The following is an 18,459-nucleotide window of genomic DNA, read 5'->3' as shown; positions in this document are numbered from 1 at the left end:
TATGTGCGCCGTTAAAACCCTTCCCAGAAAAACAGTGTCAGGCTTTTTTTTTCCTCGCACTTTTACTGCACTTGGTCTTTTTTTCCCGTTTTCTAGTACTATGTGGTAAATGAATGGTGGGATTTATAAGTACCGCTCGTCCTGCAAAATAACAAGACCTCACACTATGTGGACAGACATGAAAAAGTTATAGCCCTTGGAAAAAGCCAAGGAAAAAACAGAAAAAAAACATCAATTGGTTCTGTTGGGAAGGGGTAAAGCTGAAGAAACGCATGTAACAGCAGAATATGGAGGAAGGTGAGATATCACAGGCTGGTGGATACTACCTGCTCCATCGCTGGCAGAGTAACCCATCCCCATGGAGGCCGCTGAGATCTTCTCTTGTAGAAACGGATCCAAAATCTATAAAACATGGGGAACAGTCAGCAGAGGGTTTGGTGATTGGCTCATAGTGGCGATATACCCAGGGGCATTACTGGGCACAGGGAAGATTGGGAATGAATAGGATTGGCTGTTAGATATGTGATCTCTTCAATTAAAGGGGATGTCTAGTTGGAACAAGTTCTCACTGATCTCTGGATAGGTGATGACCTGTCCCAGTGGGAGCACCCCTTTATTATGTGGTATATATGGAGGATGTGATATCATGCAGAGTTCTAGCAGTATTACACTTCGGTCCGTTCTGCGTGCATCTGGACCATTCCCCATGGAGGAGCGGAGCTGGGGATAAATATCAGGATCTCGTCGCTGGATCCATCCAGATGGGAGATGTAACGAGTGCGGCGCCCCCCACTGGTGTCTCAGCGTATCATGTGTTGGGGAATAATGACTTCTCCTCTGATAAATGTGCTGATTCCTGTCAGTTGTGGTCGCTGAGTGCGTGTGATGGGATGTGGCTCCGTCCGTTATATTATATCACGTCTTATACCTATAATCTCGCTGATCGCAGGTGTCTGTCTTCACACTCAGATGAGATGGAACAAACTGACCATATAGGACTTTTTTTTTTTTTCTTCAAAATCAAACCGAGCAATCCTATTGGCTGAGTATGAATGCAGTTACCATGGTGACAGAAGTAGCTGCAGATTTAAAGGGACAAGATACTAATATTGTACTAAAGTGTATTTTATTATATACTTCACATAACTGACTGGGTGCACCTTGGTGCTGGTGGGATGGCTTTTTTTTTTTTAATCAATAAACATGTTTACTAAGTACCCTATATTATATATATTTCCTATTGCTTTTTACTTACTTATAGCAGGGTATATGTTCATATTGTTTCTATCCTAAGTTTGTCTATTTTCTAATAGATGGTGGCAAACTTCTTCCTGGCCTTTGAAGCACAGCTTTCAATTATTCCTGTCGTAAACCAGGTAAAAAGCTTCGAGCCGAGCGCGATCAGACTCCTTCAGTCCCGCAGCAGGTAAATCTGTGACCATCGCCGGCACTCCTGCTGTTCCTAGTACCGATCCCTCTGAGCGGCTGTGCAGTAATGAAGGCAGGATTCACCCCAAACTTGCTCGTCTCTTTTTTCGATTTCCAGTTCTGGTAATTAGTGATACACATGTGTATATCCAGTGGTCAACTCAAAACCTATGTATGGAAAATCAATTGTTTGCTGTATGCATCTGACGCGCCCCTGGGCCTACTTGGTGTAGCGTTGCGCACGCGGGGACTACCCGGAGCCGGATCTCTTGTGGGTTGTAGTCTCGTGGCGGTGACCCGGTCCGTACCCAGGGAGTCAAACTGTGTGGCTGAGTAGTAGTAGCAGTAGATGTTGGACGACTACGCCATCCGTTGAATGCAGCTATGGAGCTGCCGCTGCAGGGCAGACCGCTGAGGCCGGTGGAAGGATTGTGCAGCGTGGATGGTATAACCCCCAACGGGAGGGGTATGGCCTCAGGGCAGCCGACGTGGGGTAGCAGGAACCACTCAGAGACGATGCGGTGTAGTTCAGGGTCTTTACTGGTGATAAAGATAGACCCTCCCGGAGTACTGGCTAGCGATCGGGGCCTGGTCAGTCTTTGAGCAGATGGGATTTCCCCTGGCCAGGCGGAGTTGTAGGCCTCCCCAACTAATTGTACTCTTCTGGCTACCTTGCTAGAGGCGGGTAAAAGTAGCCCACGTCCCTGAGTGTACCGTGTGGTGCTCACCCGTATGGCCGGTGACTCGGGGCCTTCTAGTGGCTTCCGCTCCACGATGGCGGTGCTGGTCCCACGCGTGTGACCGTGCCTTCGGGTTTCTTGGCCAGAGGACCTGAAATCCCCTGCCGGTCGGTTTCTGCTGCTGGGTAAGGATTAGTCCCCACAGCCTCGGACTCCGGGTCCGGTGGTAACTCTTCAATCAGGGTGAGCTCTACAGCTGCCAGCCCCTGATTCCTTTTAGCACGACTTCCCCAGAGCTCCTGATCTCTCTTTCCTATAGCTGCTTCTCCTCTTCTCTCTGTACTCTTTCTCTCTCTAACCCTGCCTCAGCCCCAGCTTTATATAGGGGAAGTTCTTCCCCTCCCAGGACTGGGCAGGAGGTGTGGCATGCATAGGATGTCTGACCAGGAAACCTCCCACCTGCTCTCAGACATAATATTGCTATTACTGTGGAAACCAGACCCCTGGGGTGCCACACATCTCATTTGTAGGATGCACACTATTCATTTCAATATGGAGCGGAGTAGGAGGAGACTTTCATTACTGTTCCCTTTACTTCCTCCCTGCTGATAGGAAATGCCATGCTGTTTGCTTGTGTCCTGTGATTACAGCAGCCTGCAACAGTTTTCAGCGTGCACTCCCCGGCTCAGGCATCAAGCAGTAAATGATAACATTAAAACGCTGCTATCCCTTTGTTAGTCACTTTTTTATCTTCTTCCCCTTCTACGAATGCTATAGTCCGTTATTCTAGAACTGCTCTGAAAATGGTTCTCTCTGGAGTGTTGGGATTTGGGTTTAGGGTGGGTTATGGGAATTGAAGTTCAGATACTTTGTTCATATTTTTACTATGGAATTACTATGTCATGTATGTTACTTGAAAGATGGAATATTTGTAGTTGGAGTGTTTCAATAAAAATTATTTGATTAAAAAAAAATTATGAAATTAAAATTCCTCTGTTCTTGATAAAGCATAGGATTTTACTAAGAGGTAAATTACACGTTCCTTGTTTTCCAGGCACTTTACATTTTTGCTAGTTTTGTACGATTACACAATCCCTTTTATAGGCCAGTGCCAGTTGTACATCTCTCCCTAAACTCTTGTTCACACTATATTTTAAGCCAGTTTTCTTATATGGTTTCTAGATGTTGTCCAGCTTTGATAAATAATTAGTATTTATACTTTTGCTTTTAGATAGACTTGAAGAATGCAGATCCGGAAAGGGTGGAGAAACAAATTGAGAAGATGTTTGACGTTCCCGCTAGTGACTGTATCCGGGTACGATGCGCTCCAGATCAAAATCATTCCTGTAGGCAAATTTAACTCCGCTGTCTGTACCTTGTCTTTTTATTTTTTTCTACAAAATGTGGCTGGAAAAGGGGCAATGTAGCGAGGAATTTACATCAATTTTTGTGTTAAAAAAAAGCAAAAAACTTTTGTGACGCATCATTTTTGCAGCATATTTTACAGCACTCTTGCCACTTTTAGAAATTGGGCTTGGTAAGCCACACAGGTCTAAGAACGACGGGTGACGTTAAAAGTGGATAAAGATACACGGTGGCTCAGTGGTTAGCATTGTTGTTTTGCAGCACTGGGATCCTAGGTTCAAATCCCACCAAGGACGACATCTGCAAGAAGTTTGTATGTTCTCCCTGTGTTTGCGTGGGTTTCCTCCGGGTTCTCCGGTTTCCTCCCACACTCCAAAGACATACTGCTAGGGAATGTAGATTGTGAGCCCCGATGGGGGCAGTGATGATAATGTCTGTTAAGTGCTGTGAAATAAATGGCGCTATATAAGTGAGTATAATAAATAAAGATAGATGGAAGTGCTACATAAACATTTATCAAACATCGTGCAACACTTTGATACATTTGGCACAAATAATGGTAACACAACCACAAGCAAAACTGACCTGAGAAAGTCCCTTTATGATACATTTTTCAGAAAGAATTTGAAAGATTTAAAGCGTTAGAAATGAACAAGATTATCCAATATCACCGAAAAAGGAAAAGTCTCCAGATGTCTTTATGCCGGATGCCGGTCTGTGTCCATACCTAAAGAAGAGCTGCCAAAAGAATGGGGAAGGAATCCTTTAGTAAACATAAATATCCATTGGGGTTTTAGGTGTTAAAAAAATGATCATATGAAAGATTTTGTGATCTGCGGTTACATGATTGTAATAACAACATTAAAGCCCCATTCAGATGTACAGGTTTTATCCATGAGAAACTGAGCAGAACGATATATAGGTTTGTGGGAGAAGATTCAGTATAAATTGTAATTTATTCATTAGATTTGAGAGTCCTCAGTGGTTGATACCTTTAATGGCTAACTGAAAAGATGGTAACAAATTGCAAGCTTTCCAGACTACTCCGGCTTCTTCATCAGGCAGACCTGAGACCTGAGTAGTCTGGAAAGTCTGCAATTTGTTACTTTTTAATGGCTAACGGAAAAGATGGTATGAACCACTGAGGACTCTCAAATCTAAATACTCTTCTATCTACTGGCTAATACGCTACAAAGATAGATGTTTTTCCTGTATCAATTTATTCAGTGGAATCCTGCTGTTTGTACAGATGAGTCTAGTGGGCGGTCCTACTAGTGATTGACAGCTATCTTTGCCTGCATGGTCATACAGGGAACTGTCAATCACTTAGTAGGACCGCCCACTGGACTAGTGTACATACGGCAGGACTTTTCACTGCATAAAATGCCAGTTTTGCTGACTCTCTTCCCACAGATATGTCTATCAGTCTGATCAACTTCTCTGCTCTACAACATCCCCTACAGATCTTATACCATTTCAGCATGACAGGTTCCTTTAATCACCTGCAGATGACATAAGTAGCCATGTTCTGTGTGGCTTACGGAGGGGCTTGATTGCTTGTCAGCTTCAAACAGGTTTCATTTCTTCTGATTCGTTGTAGCCGAGGTCTAAACTGTATTAAGAAATTCATTTCTCTGTTTATTTCTATTAGATGTCGGGGAAGCTTGGAACAAATGTGGAAAGTGTTCTTCAAGAAGTTGTCAGGAGGCTTCCACCGTGAGTACGGACTAATGCGGCTCTATCCATCTTCTCTTTATTAAAGGGAACCTGTCACCTTGGAAAATGCTATGTACCTGCAGGTATAGGGTTAATCTGCAGATAAATATTGTTACAATGCTGCCCGGCCGCCTTATTGATAGTGTAGGTACCGGGAGAAAATTAACTTCTTTCCTCCCTGCAGCCGCCGGCCTTCACTCATCGTTGTGCACGGAGCGGCTACAGTCTTGGATCACAGCACCTCTCGCTATATCAGGGGTGACGGCTGTAAACCCGGCCCGGATTTTGATTGACAGCTTGCTCTGCACAGATGCGCTGCAGAACCACTTAGAATCTGAGTGAAGGAGTAGTATGTTCACAGATAGAGAATATGGCTCATCCACGTGCAGATCTGCTCCACGTCCGATTACATATTTGTGGGAGAAACCCTAGTGGCAGCCTCATATTTCTGACATGGATCCTCTAGCACTATTTGTGAAACTGCGGCTCCCAGCATAACTTGATGAGAGACTGTCAGTCTGCTGGGACCTGTAGTTTCACTACAGCAGGAGTGTCACAAGCTGCGGACCTCTGCTCACCAGCACTGGTCGGCATTTTCAGCACGTGAACGTACGCTATGCTTTCTAGAGACACAAGGGTGTAGATCATTTTATCAAACCCTTGACTGTAAGTTTGCTGAACCCTAAGTGGATTATATTGTTCCCACAGTTTCAGTTTTGGACCATTTAAGGGGAATTTAAAGGGTTCTGGCCACTGATTTTCCTTAAAGGGGATCAGTATCCCTGTATGTCTTTGTATATACTTGATAAAGACCTATAACAGGTCGAAACGTTATGTGATGGCGGAATAAACTTTGTCTTTTGGAATTCATCACTCTGGACTGAACGCTGTTTACTTACCTTTATCCCCCTTAACAGGATGTCTTATTTTTGTGTTTTAGTCCCAAGATTGAAAAGGGCAGCCCTCTTAAAGCCCTGCTGTTTGACTCCACGTTTGATCACTACAGAGGCGTCGTAGCAGCATCGCCCTGTGTGGAGGTGACGTGTGTAAAGGCAATAAATCGTGTCTGCCCACTCTGGCAAGTGCTATGAAGTCAATGAGGTTGGCATACTGACCCCAGAGGAAGTGCCAGCCGAAAAACTACGTTTTTTTTTAATAATTTTATTAGCCTTTCCCTCTGTCTTCACCAATCAGCCCTCTGTATTGATGATCAGATCAAAGATGTAGACAGGGATTGTCTCACGCTGCATCTCCTTCCTGATTGTATCACTGAGAAGACAGAAGCTGCCCCATCCCATTCTCCAAGAAATGCAGAACCCAATGCATCTGCTGTCCGTGATCCGCTTATTGTCAGAGGACATCATTAGGGACTGCATTTTCTCATTGCTTAAGAAATTGTTGGGGGATCCTGCTAATTGCTGAATAATAAAACTACAGCACCGCTCCATTTAAAGCAGTGTTTCCCAAACTCCAGTCCTCATGGCCCCCAACAGGTCAGGTTTTCAGGATTTCCTCAGTATTACACATGTGATGAAAGTATCATCAAGGAATCAGGAATTCTCTCACCTGTGCAATACTATGGAAATCCTGAAGACATGACCTGTGGGGGGCCGTGAGGACTGGAGTTTGGGAAACACTGATTTTAAAGGGACTGTCAGCACAGAATGACTGTTGAAACCAAGTACAATAGCTCCGTGGATCACGGCGTGGGCCAATCCTTTATATACACCTTCCCACCTGCTTGTTTTACCTCTGTCTCCTTCCTTCTCTGGTTCTATGAAGCCAGAGCTGTCAATCAAAGAAGAGGAGGGTGTGGATGGAGGGCAAACAAGCAGGTGGGAAGGTGTATATAAATGATTGGCCCCGTCATGAAGCACCGAGAGTTGGGACTTAGTTTGAACAGTCATTCTGTGCTGACAGTCCCTTTAGGTGGACGAGATCCAGATGCAGCTCATTTCACCGCGTAAGGGTGTGTGCCCACTATGCGTTTTTTAAGCGTTTCCGCAGCGGCAATTCCGCCGCAGGAACGCTTAAACGCTTGGTAGAAGGTCTGCCATGTTCCCCAATGATAATCCGCATGTGCTGTGCACATGCTGCGGAAATTTCCACTGCGGATTATCATTGCGGAAAAATCCGCAGCACTACCAATTATTTTGCGGAAGTGCGGCGTTTTTGCCGCCATTGACTTGCATTGAATCGCTTAATATCCGCATGACTACATGTACACATGCGGATATTAAGCGATTCTATGTGCGGATGGTACCCGGGTCTGGAGAAGAGGAGACTCTCCTCCAGACCCGGGTACTATAGTTCCTGTTAAAAAACAAAGAATTTAAAATAAAAAATAAACCTTATACTCACCTTCTGATGGCCCCCGGTCTCCTTAGTGATGCGTCCTGGCTCCCCGGCGGCTCGCGATGGTCTAAAAGGACCTTTCATGACGTCATTTAGTCATGTGACGGGTCGCATCGGATAAGGAGACCGGGGGCCATTGGAAGGTGAGTATAATGTTTTTTTTAATTTTTTACCATTTTTATTCTTTTTTTTTAACAAACTTGGTCACACTGCATCCCCCTCTTTCTGAGAATCAGTGGGGCTTGAAGGGGTACGGCTCCCCATCAGTTATAAAGCCATGTCATGTCATCAATCATATGAGTGTTATGTGGCAATGGCATTGTCTTGACAGCCAAGGATCCTACTGAAGGCCTCCATGTCTTCCATGATTGTACTATGAAGCCCGTCCCATAACTGGGATTAATATCAGATTGGTCATTTTACTCTACACTGTAGCGGTAAAGCCATTCTATGTTTTCGGTGACCTGAGCCTGCAAAGTTAAATTCTCCCGTTACATCATTTTTGGCTTCACCACATCTGTTCGTGTTAAAACTAAAAAAAATATCTTCTAGAAATCCTATCGAGTGGATGATGGAATGAAAAAGAAAAAAAAAGATGAAGCGGCAGAATCTCTGGAGTTTATTTTGTTCACTTTGCCTCACCAAGAAAAGTAATAAAAAGATCAGAAAATATTTATAAAAACTACAGCTCTAACTGCAAAAAAAGCCCAGATACAACGAATCTACTGGGAAAAAAGCCCAGATACAACGAATCTACTGGAAAAAAAGCCCAGATACAACGAATCTACTGGAAAAAAAGCCCAGATACAACGAATCTACTGGGAAAAAAGCCCAGATACAACGAATCTACTGGAAAAAAAGCCCAGATACAACGAATCTACTGAAAAAAAGCCCAGATACAACGAATCTACTGGGAAAAAGCCCAGATACAACGAATCTACTGGAAAAAAAGCCCAGATACAACGAATCTACTGGGAAAAAAGCCCAGATACAACGAATCTACTGAAAAAAAGCCCAGATACAACGAATCTACTGGGAAAAAGCCCAGATACAACGAATCTACTGGAAAAAAGCCCAGATACAACGAATCTACTGGGAAAAAAGCCCAGATACAACGAATCTACTGAAAAAAAGCCCAGATACAACGAATCTACTGAAAAAAAGCCCAGATACAACGAATCTACTGGAAAAAAGCCCAGATACAACGAATCTACTGGGAAAAAAGCCCAGATACAACGAATCTACTGAAAAAAAGCCCAGATACAACGAATCTACTGGGAAAAAAGCCCAGATACAACGAATCTACTGGGAAAAAAGCCCAGATACAACGAATCTACTGAAAAAAAGCCCAGATACAACGAATCTACTGGAAAAAAGCCCAGATACAACGAATCTACTGGGAAAAAAGCCCAGATACAACGAATCTACTGAAAAAAAGCCCAGATACAACGAATCTACTGGGAAAAAAAGCCCAGATACAACGAATCTACTGAAAAAAAGCCCAGATACAACGAATCTACTGAAAAAAAGCCCAGATACAACGAATCTACTGGAAAAAAGCCCAGATACAACGAATCTACTGGGAAAAAAGCCCAGATACAACGAATCTACTGAAAAAAAGCCCAGATACAACGAATCTACTGGGAAAAAAAGCCCAGATACAACGAATCTACTGAAAAAAAGCCCAGATACAACGAATCTACTGAAAAAAAGCCCAGATACAACGAATCTACTGGAAAAAAGCCCAGATACAACGAATCTACTGGGAAAAAAGCCCAGATACAACGAATCTACTGAAAAAAAGCCCAGATACAACGAATCTACTGGGAAAAAAAGCCCAGATACAACGAATCTACTGGGAAAAAAGCCCAGATACAACGAATCTACTGGAAAAAAAGCCCAGATACAACGAATCTACTGAAAAAAAGCCCAGATACAACGAATCTACTGGGAAAAAGCCCAGATACAACGAATCTACTGGAAAAAAGCCCAGATACAACGAATCTACTGGGAAAAAAGCCCAGATACAACGAATCTACTGAAAAAAAGCCCAGATACAACGAATCTACTGAAAAAAAGCCCAGATACAACGAATCTACTGGAAAAAAGCCCAGATACAACGAATCTACTGGGAAAAAAGCCCAGATACAACGAATCTACTGAAAAAAAGCCCAGATACAACGAATCTACTGGAAAAAAAGCCCAGATACAACGAATCTACTGGAAAAAAGCCCAGATACAACGAATCTACTGGGAAAAAAGCCCAGATACAACGAATCTACTGGAAAAAAAGCCCAGATACAACGAATCTACGGGAAAAAAGCCCAGATACAACGAATCTACTGGGAAAAAAGCCCAGATACAACGAATCTACTGGAAAAAAGCCCAGATACAACGAATCTACTGGAAAAAAAGCCCAGATACAACGAATCTACTGGAAAAAAGCCCAGATACAACGAATCTACTGGAAAAAAGCCCAGATACAACGAATCTACTGGAAAAAAGCCCAGATACAACGAATCTACTGGGAAAAAAAGTTTTCTAGCTTTTAGAAGGCAAGGATAAAAAACAAATTGTAAAAGTGAAGATTATTCCACATGCACTTTGTCACCCAAGGATCTGCATAAACTGCAGCCGCCCATCTCAGCACCACTTCTTTTGTTTGTGCTTTTTCCTTATTGCTTTCTGTGTCTTTTTAAAAGGGTTTTTCCATCATTTTTTTAAAGTAATTTTTTCCGATATCCAAATCATTTAAAATTGTGTGCGACCCTGTGCAGGATATAATAGAGCGACATTTTAGCACACTAGGAATATTCTTATAGTGCCACTAGATGGCGCTCTAATCCTGCGTCCAGTAGTGATGCTCCTCGGTGCTGCTTTCTATGAATATACATGGATGTTTGGTGCCCAGGAGACTGCAGAGCTGAAAGGGGATTCTGTTATTAAAGCAAATAAAATGTCAATATTGTGTTATGGAAAGTTCTGCAAATTAAAATACAATTTTGTGTTTTTATTGCCATTCAATACAAATCTGTTATGGCCGTATGATGGTTCTCAGCTTGTTACAGTGCGATTAGCAGAGCTCTCTGATGTGGTATTTAGGCTCTGGGAAGTTATAACATATATGTTGATAGATCCAAAATAGTTTTACATCCAAAATTCAGTGCTGACTAATGTCACAGCATTTCTGACTTAAATGAATGTAACTAGATGAAATACTATTTTTGCTGCATGCAGCCACCACCAGGGGGAGCTGTTGACATGTGATTATGTACAGCTAGTATTGGACCCACCCGCAGCAGTAGAAGTCTGTCTCCAGTGAGCGCCCTCTAGTGCCAGCTGTATATAGCTGTAGTGAACTCATGCAGTGCTGGGTCTCAGAGCCGTTGCTACCTTCTTTTATGGCTGATTTGTACCCGATATTCAATGTAGAATTTGATGAATCTGCACTAATTGTGAATATATATTACTCTCATTGTTTCTAAGATATGCTGGGCAAGTAGGTTATCTAATCGCTGGGATGAAGGACGCACAGGAAGCACAAATAGGAGACACTCTGCATTTACTGAAGCAGCCAGTGGCTCTGCCCGGCTTTAAGCCTGCGAAACCCATGGTGTTTGCAGGTGAGTTGAACCCTAATACAAATTAAATGGTCGCTGTACTTGATCTCATTCGATGGATAATGTGCAAAATCCCTTTATAAAGTTCAATTAAGTTGGAGTTACTTTTCAGGGGTTAGATAACCTAAAAGTGTCGGCCGGTAGGGTCTCCCTTCTGTCTAAGTGTAATTTGTCTCTAGCAGCAGAAACCCCCCTATATGGATTACCGGAAGTGGGGCTTGGCCTTTGTCTCTTTGCTCCTGCCTGTCAAACTGTATATGCAGGCATAACAGAGATGCAGCCTTTCAGTTAATTGTAGGCATCTCATTAAGCAATGGCGGAAGCAATGCATGCTGAGTAATGAGAGAAGGGATGTCCCAGGACCTATAGTGCTGACAGAATGCTGATAAAGAGCAATCGTCCACTCCAAAAGAGTGGATGGCAAGTTACAGAGCATGTGTATTGGTACTGTTCCAGGACATACTGTTTTATCTACAGTCCATTTAGAATCAACACTCTGTTCTACATAATATTGTACATGGAACAGAGTATTATGCCAATGTAACTGCAACACGCATCGAAGTCAAAATCTCAGCAGAATTACACCTATAGCCCCCTCAGACTATGCAAAACACCAATTGAGCTTTAACAACATCAGCTCAAGTGCTCAAAAACTGTGTAACGGGGTCGGAAAGCTATTGTACAGTATACAGTATATATTTTATTATCGTAATATTAAAGACTGTATTACAAGAGCACTTAGTTCAAGATTCAGCCTCCAGATGGCGTGACATCAGAGATTAGACCCATCTGCAAGAGCGTCCTCAACAATGAATATATAGTCAATCACAGGGACTAGACGTGTAATGTATCAGTACAACAGTATAACGAGTGTTGTGTAGAGATCAGCGAACCCGAACTGTAAAGTTTGGGGTTCATACCGGACACCTAGTGTCCAATGCTGAACTCCGAACACTGACAAGTCTGTTTTAAGAGTGAGAGACCTCCTAGCCCTTACTACGACCATTTTACAGCATCAAAGTTTGTGTCTCCATTGACTTCTATGGGGTTTGGGTTCAAGTTCTGGTACCCGAACCGAAGTTTGGTCGAAACCGAACATCCACGGGGTTCGCTCATCCCTAGTGTAGTGTAAATTCTACGTATTTTGCGCCTGAGTACCAGTAATGAGGAGATCCTTACCCATTATGTGCCTGCCACTCTCCTAAACACGCGTTTCACTTTTTAGCTTCTTCAGAGGGACACAGAGTATACCAAACACTGCCCCCCGGGCACCAGATGTAACCCACTGTATCCATTCCTTTACGGCTAAAGTTACAGCTATAGAATAGATTGACCTTGACAATTCAAGTGCTTTCTTGTGGGAAGTATGTGCACCCCCCGATCATTTCAGTGGAGAGCGACCATTCCCAGCCACCTCTATTGAGAATCCATGACAGGCACAGGAGCTGTACCCTCGCCTGTCACACTTTAGTAATCCTACTAATTCCTTGTAACAGCCAGGAACGCCTCCATGATTGGATTAGGAACGGTGATCACAGAGTAGATAAATGCCAGAGAACCTTTATTCTGCAGCCGTATTTTTCGTCCCATTAGACTCGACCTATTTTACAGAAGCCGAGATAATTGAGGAGAGATGTAAGGAAGGAACCTCACGATCCTCCAGGACTAGTCAGCTCAGAGCCGTGACGTGTGGACAAGGTTTTTCTACATTGTGGGGAATTTAGGGAGCGCTGCAGCAAGGGGGTTGGTAATGACACGCCACCGTGACACATAATGCATGGACTGTCTCCTCTCATTTGTTCTTTGAAGCTTGTTTTTCTCGTGAGTGATGCTCGACGCATGAGAAAAGCCCAAACAATTAACATCAAATGGGTTTTCTGCGATTTGTAAAAAATATATAGCAGAGAGATGGGAATCTAGGAATGATTACATATGGAATAAAAAAATAAAAGAAAAGACCTTCTCAAACTCTGCCCTTTCAGAATCGCGGCTCTCATGGTCCCTGCTCACTTTTGGCAGTGACCAAATCCAGTATATCATTCATGTGGACACTTAAAGTGTATCCGTCATTTTAATTTTTATTTCATAAATCAATAGTTTACGTGAAAATAGGAAACTTTGGAATATATCTTATCAAAGAAATTTGCTTCTTTATTTACTAAAATTGATCAGTCATCATCAAGTCTCAATTCTGAGGTAAAAATTTGTATTCAGTGAAGACAGACTTTCCCATTACTGAGATAGGAGATGGCAGCTGCTACTGATAAGGGGGAGGAGCTGTCTCAAGCTCCTCCCTCTTCCTGCCCACATAGAATTGTATCAGTAGCAGCTGCCATCTCCTATCTCAGTAATGGGAAAGTGTCTTCACTGAATACAGATTTTACCTCAGAATTTCATAGTGAATGATAAATTTTGGCAGAGAATGAAGAAAATGTCTTTCATAAGATATATTACAAAGTTGTTTAATTTCATGTGTACTCTTGATTTATGAAATAACAATTAAAAGAGGGTTACTCTCTAAGATAATCGGGTGCCTTAAAGGTCATGTGCTGGAGATGTCGGCTTCACTGCTGAGGTCAGTACTAGTGTTGAGCGAGTATGTTCTATTAACCCTTTCACCGAGTATGCTCGGGCCGAGCTCCGAGTATTTACAGCTCCTCGGTGATATGGTTGAATCGCTCCCGTGTGCATGATTTGCAACTGTTTGACGGTTTTATTACATGAGAGGAATGTCTATTTCTTACACATTCCTCACATGTAATAAAACTGTCAAACGATTCAACCATATCACCGAGCAGCTGTAAATACTCGGAGCTCGGCCCGAGCATACTCGGACAGAACATACTCGCTCAACACTAGTCAGTACCTTAGTCACATGAATGATGTACGGAAAGCCTGCAGGAAGTAAGCGGAGACCAGTGCGGACTACCGGAGCAATAGTGATGGAGCCATGGGGGGAACAAAGAGGTGAGAATAGGGATTTTGAATTGAACCCATTCCTTGCTGCTTCCTGAGTTTTTGGAAAACCAATGTAAGATATGTGCACACGGCGTCTCTTAGATTTCGGTACCGCCACTGAGATTTCCCAGACAAGGCCGCTTGAGGAAAACCGCAACGGTCGTTTTCCTGAGGTGTCTTCTCCGGCGGCTTTGCAGCGGCTTTCACTTTACGCTGGTAACTATAGAGAGCAGGCGGCTTCCTAGCGGAAGACACTCAAAGAATGAACCTGTTCCTTATTTTAACCACTTCAGTTTCCGAATCCTAAAGTGGTTAAAAGACATAAGACAGAAGATGTGCACAGCAATGTTGCTTTGACATTGCTGTGCATTATGTTCATATTATGGGGCGCTTTATCTGGCAGATTCCAGGCTGAAAAAGCAGCCTGGAAGGAATCCACTTGAAAAAGATGCCATGTGCGCACACCCTTGGGGTAAGTTCACACACAGTATTTTAATGTGGATTTTTTTATGTGCATTTATTGAGTGGCCATAGCCACTCCCAGTTGAGTTGTGACCACCGTTCAAAAACTTGGCAAAGTGTTCCCAGGCGGGCAAAAAAAAAACCCACAAAATTTTAAGCAATTTTACACTAGAAAACGGACGTAAACTGCTGGATGAATCGGCCCCTTCGTTTTCTGAAGCAGTCAAAAAACTCAGTGTGAACATACCCTAAATGTGGTTTTTGGAGCAGAATCCACTTCAGAATATTGTGTGAACATACCCTAATGGTTTCTTTTAACTTTCTGTTATAGGAATGTTTCCAGTTGACCAATCCGAATACAGCAATATGAAGAGTGCGCTGGAAAAGCTGACCTTGAACGATTCAAGTGTCTGTTAGTCGGGACAGCAGTGCAGCTCTGGGTGCTGGCTGGAGGTGCGTCTTCTACTGCCATTATCTGAATTATTTTATATCACTATATATTTTATTTCAGTCATTTCCTATACTTATGATGAAAATATACCGTGCGGGCATTAATGTGTCCTACAGTGATCATAAGGGCACAGTTATCACCTACGGACCGATTAATTGAGCATTAGATAGACATTTCAATAACTTTAATTTCTGAAAAGGGGTCATTTGTGCAAGTTTAATTATTGATATAGTGTGTAAGGCTGAAAAAAAAAACGTCTTCAGCTCAGAAAATTCTTTTGTAACAATGATCAGGAGGAAAGCAAAAACACATTACAAGGTAAAGTCCAATTTTTGGCAGAGCAAACCACTGGGTCAACAATTCATCTTGGTAATGTGTTAACCACTTGTATATTACACTCACGAATGGTATCTAGTCCCCTAGTGAATTCAGCAGAGAGTTGCACAGTCTCACGCTCTTACAGTAAAGAATCCTGGTCTTGGCCCTTTGTTATAGATACGGTACTGAATATATTGCAGTATGTCACTCCTTAGCATTTTTTTTAACTAATAATTTAATAATAATAACTAATAATTTTAACTAATTAATTGTATTACTCTTTCCTTGTATTGCAGTCCACCTATTCCATCTTTGCTTTAATCTCCCACCTTGAACTTGCTAGACCTCGGCTTTGCCTTTCTTGCACACTGGTGGACAAATCTGTGCACCATGTTCCATATGGAGTCTGACTAGTGAAAATGTATTTTTCATTGTTAATTGACATTTGTCCCTTCTCGGCCCAAACCTCCAGCTTATCCAGATATGTTTGTGACATATTATCCTGCAGTTCCATAGCCAGGATTGTCACCGGTACAGTATTGTGTAGATCTGAATCCTCATATCCTCATCAATACACATGTACATGTACACATGAGCCTGCTGGACTTACCATAGAAAAGTCAGAAATGGTTTATTACCACCTCTGCCTTCCTGATTGTTTCCTAAACAAGTGCTGTGCGTATAGTTTAGGAAGCAATGGCGGTGATCATGTGAGTACTGATTGCTGGCAGCATGTGTTGCTAGGTTAGCCCCAGATTGATTCAGCAGTTTTCAGGAAGTTGAATTTTGTCATGTTTTGTTATTACTGAATTTCCCTGTAACTGTGCCTGGCATATAAGCCCCAGTTACAGGGGAATTCAATACTGACAAAATGGAGGCAAACGTTATTTGGATGACTGAACCAGAGACATTTTTAGAGATCTTAAAATCCCATGTACGGAAAAAAAAAATATGCCTGGTGATGATCAGAAATGATCTGGTCTTGAACTGGTTTGTAGTTCAGTCTACGACCTGCCTTGTGTATAGTAGGCAGTGCAAATAGCGTGGTGTTTCTCTATTATGATGGACACCGCGTTACTGGTACTTTCCAGAGCAATTTCTATTAGAGTGGTGGATACCTATCGAGCACTAAGTAGTTGCCCATTTTATTAACACTTTCGGTATACTTGCCTCTCTATAAATTATAACTAACGTTCATGTCCTGCACAGGTTGGGCTTCCTGGGGCTTTTACATATGGAGGTGTTTAACCAGAGACAGGAGCAGGAATACAATGCATCTGTCATAATGACGTCCTCTACAGTCCCATACAAGGCTGTGCTGTCCTCTCCAAAGCTGATTAAGGTACTTTCTGTCTATGGCTTCCATGAAGCAGTAATGCCTTATACGTAACCACTCTGCGCTGTATTGTGGGCCACTCTGATTTGTTGTGCCATACTCCAAAACTAACTATCAGGGTGTTTCATTATTTCTGGGGGAAACAAAATCAGTAAAATTGGACTTTGATTTTGAGATGTTGACATTTTTTGTTCAGTATTTGCAGTTGAAGTGGTTTTCTGCTACTGTAACACTAATGACCTAATTCCAGCACTGGTCATCAATGTCAGGTCGGTGGAAGTCCCAACAACTGGCATCACCAACAATCTGCTGTGTGCAGCGGTGGTCAGATGGTGTTCGGCGCGGATCCACACCGCTGCAGCACGCTGGTCACTGGTCACTGCCGGGTTCTGCAGATCACCTCCAATTGTATGATCCCATCTAATTTTCCACATTATTTCTTTAGGAATATGGAGAATCGGAGATTACTATTGTAAATCCATCTGAATTTCCTGACAAATCTGTAGTAAAGGAATATCTTGAACCTATTATTTTGGGCACAATTATCTCACCAGATGACTATCTTGGAAAGATCATGTCGCTGTGTCAGGTCAGTGACCATTGGATCACAAAATTTGAGGTGATGACATTGGGAAATTATATCATAAACATTAATTTTTTAAACACATTATATATGTTATCTTAAACTCTCCATATGTTAAAGGGGTTGTCCAAGACTTAGATATTGATGACTTATCTTTTGGATGGGTGGAGGTCCGCAGCAGCTCCCCCGGCAGCTGGGTGTACACAGTATACGGAGGTGGAAGACCTGAGCTCTGTACACTGTGTAGAGACTGTTATCAGGTTCTGCGGCTCTGCTCTTATTTACTTCAGTGGGAGCTGAGCTGTAGTACCTGAGAATGGCCACTATGTGGTGTCCTGACTCCATACACTGTTCACTTTTGGGTGCCATGTGAGCTGCAAACAGTGGATCACCGAGTGTAAGAAGCCCCCTGATCTATCAAAGTCCTAGATAACCCCGTATAATACAAGGACGGCAGATTATAGGAAATGTCACCCTATTTTGGGGTAGATGTAGCAAAACTAATGTAGGAGCCAAGTGGAGCAGAGACACGTAGCAGGCAATTTGGTTTCTGCCACCCTCCATTACATCAGGTTTCCACTCCCTTTTAATGTAGTGGTAATGTATGTAGAAATAACGAAGACCGGATATACCAATTGTAAGTCAATGGGACCCACAAGGATACATTTTGTTTCATTAGAAGACGGATCTCTTGGTCCATGGCTTCATGAGGAATGGCAGCTGTGATGCCAATGTGAACTACGTTCCAATAAAGCCAATTGCTTATTTCCGCAGACCCGGCGAGCAGAGCAGAAGAGCTTTCTTTACATAGACGAACACCGGATCATGATGAAGTATTTGTTACCTTGGAATGAAGTTGTGGTTGATTTTTATGACAACTTAAAATCCTTATCTTCAGGATATGCAAGATGAGACCTACAAAACCATGCAAAACCTTCACCCCTTCCGCCCGGCCTTTGCTGTTCCCAAACAAGATATATCTATATAGTCAAAAGATGGTACGATTGTTCTACATTTTCTTCTTACTCAACTCCAAGAGACTGACAGTCTATTTGGTCCAGTTTGAGGCACATTATCACAAGAAAATTCAGATGCCCCATAAGGGAATCTCCTAGGGCTTTCTCTAGGGGTCTCGGACTCTTCGATGAATAAGGGGCTTATGAGGTTTACCTTCTCCAGCAGCAATA

At 42.7% G+C, this 18,459-nt stretch overlaps 1 pseudogene; it reads left to right on the top strand.

Annotated features, from left to right (window-relative positions):
- The first annotated feature begins 1,313 nt into the window (after positions 1-1,313).
- LOC141197000 (translation factor GUF1, mitochondrial-like) lies at positions 1,314-18,184 on the top strand (annotated as a pseudogene).
- The last annotated feature ends 275 nt before the right edge of the window (positions 18,185-18,459 follow it).

The sequence above is a fragment of the Phyllobates terribilis genome, unplaced genomic scaffold (assembly GCF_046119375.1).
Source record: "Phyllobates terribilis strain yellow unplaced genomic scaffold, ASM4611937v1 Scaffold_79__1_contigs__length_6888602, whole genome shotgun sequence".
Taxonomy (NCBI): Eukaryota; Metazoa; Chordata; class Amphibia; order Anura; family Dendrobatidae; genus Phyllobates; species Phyllobates terribilis.
The sequence above is the reverse complement of the archived record's forward strand: the minus strand, read 5'-3'. Positions and strand labels throughout refer to the sequence as shown.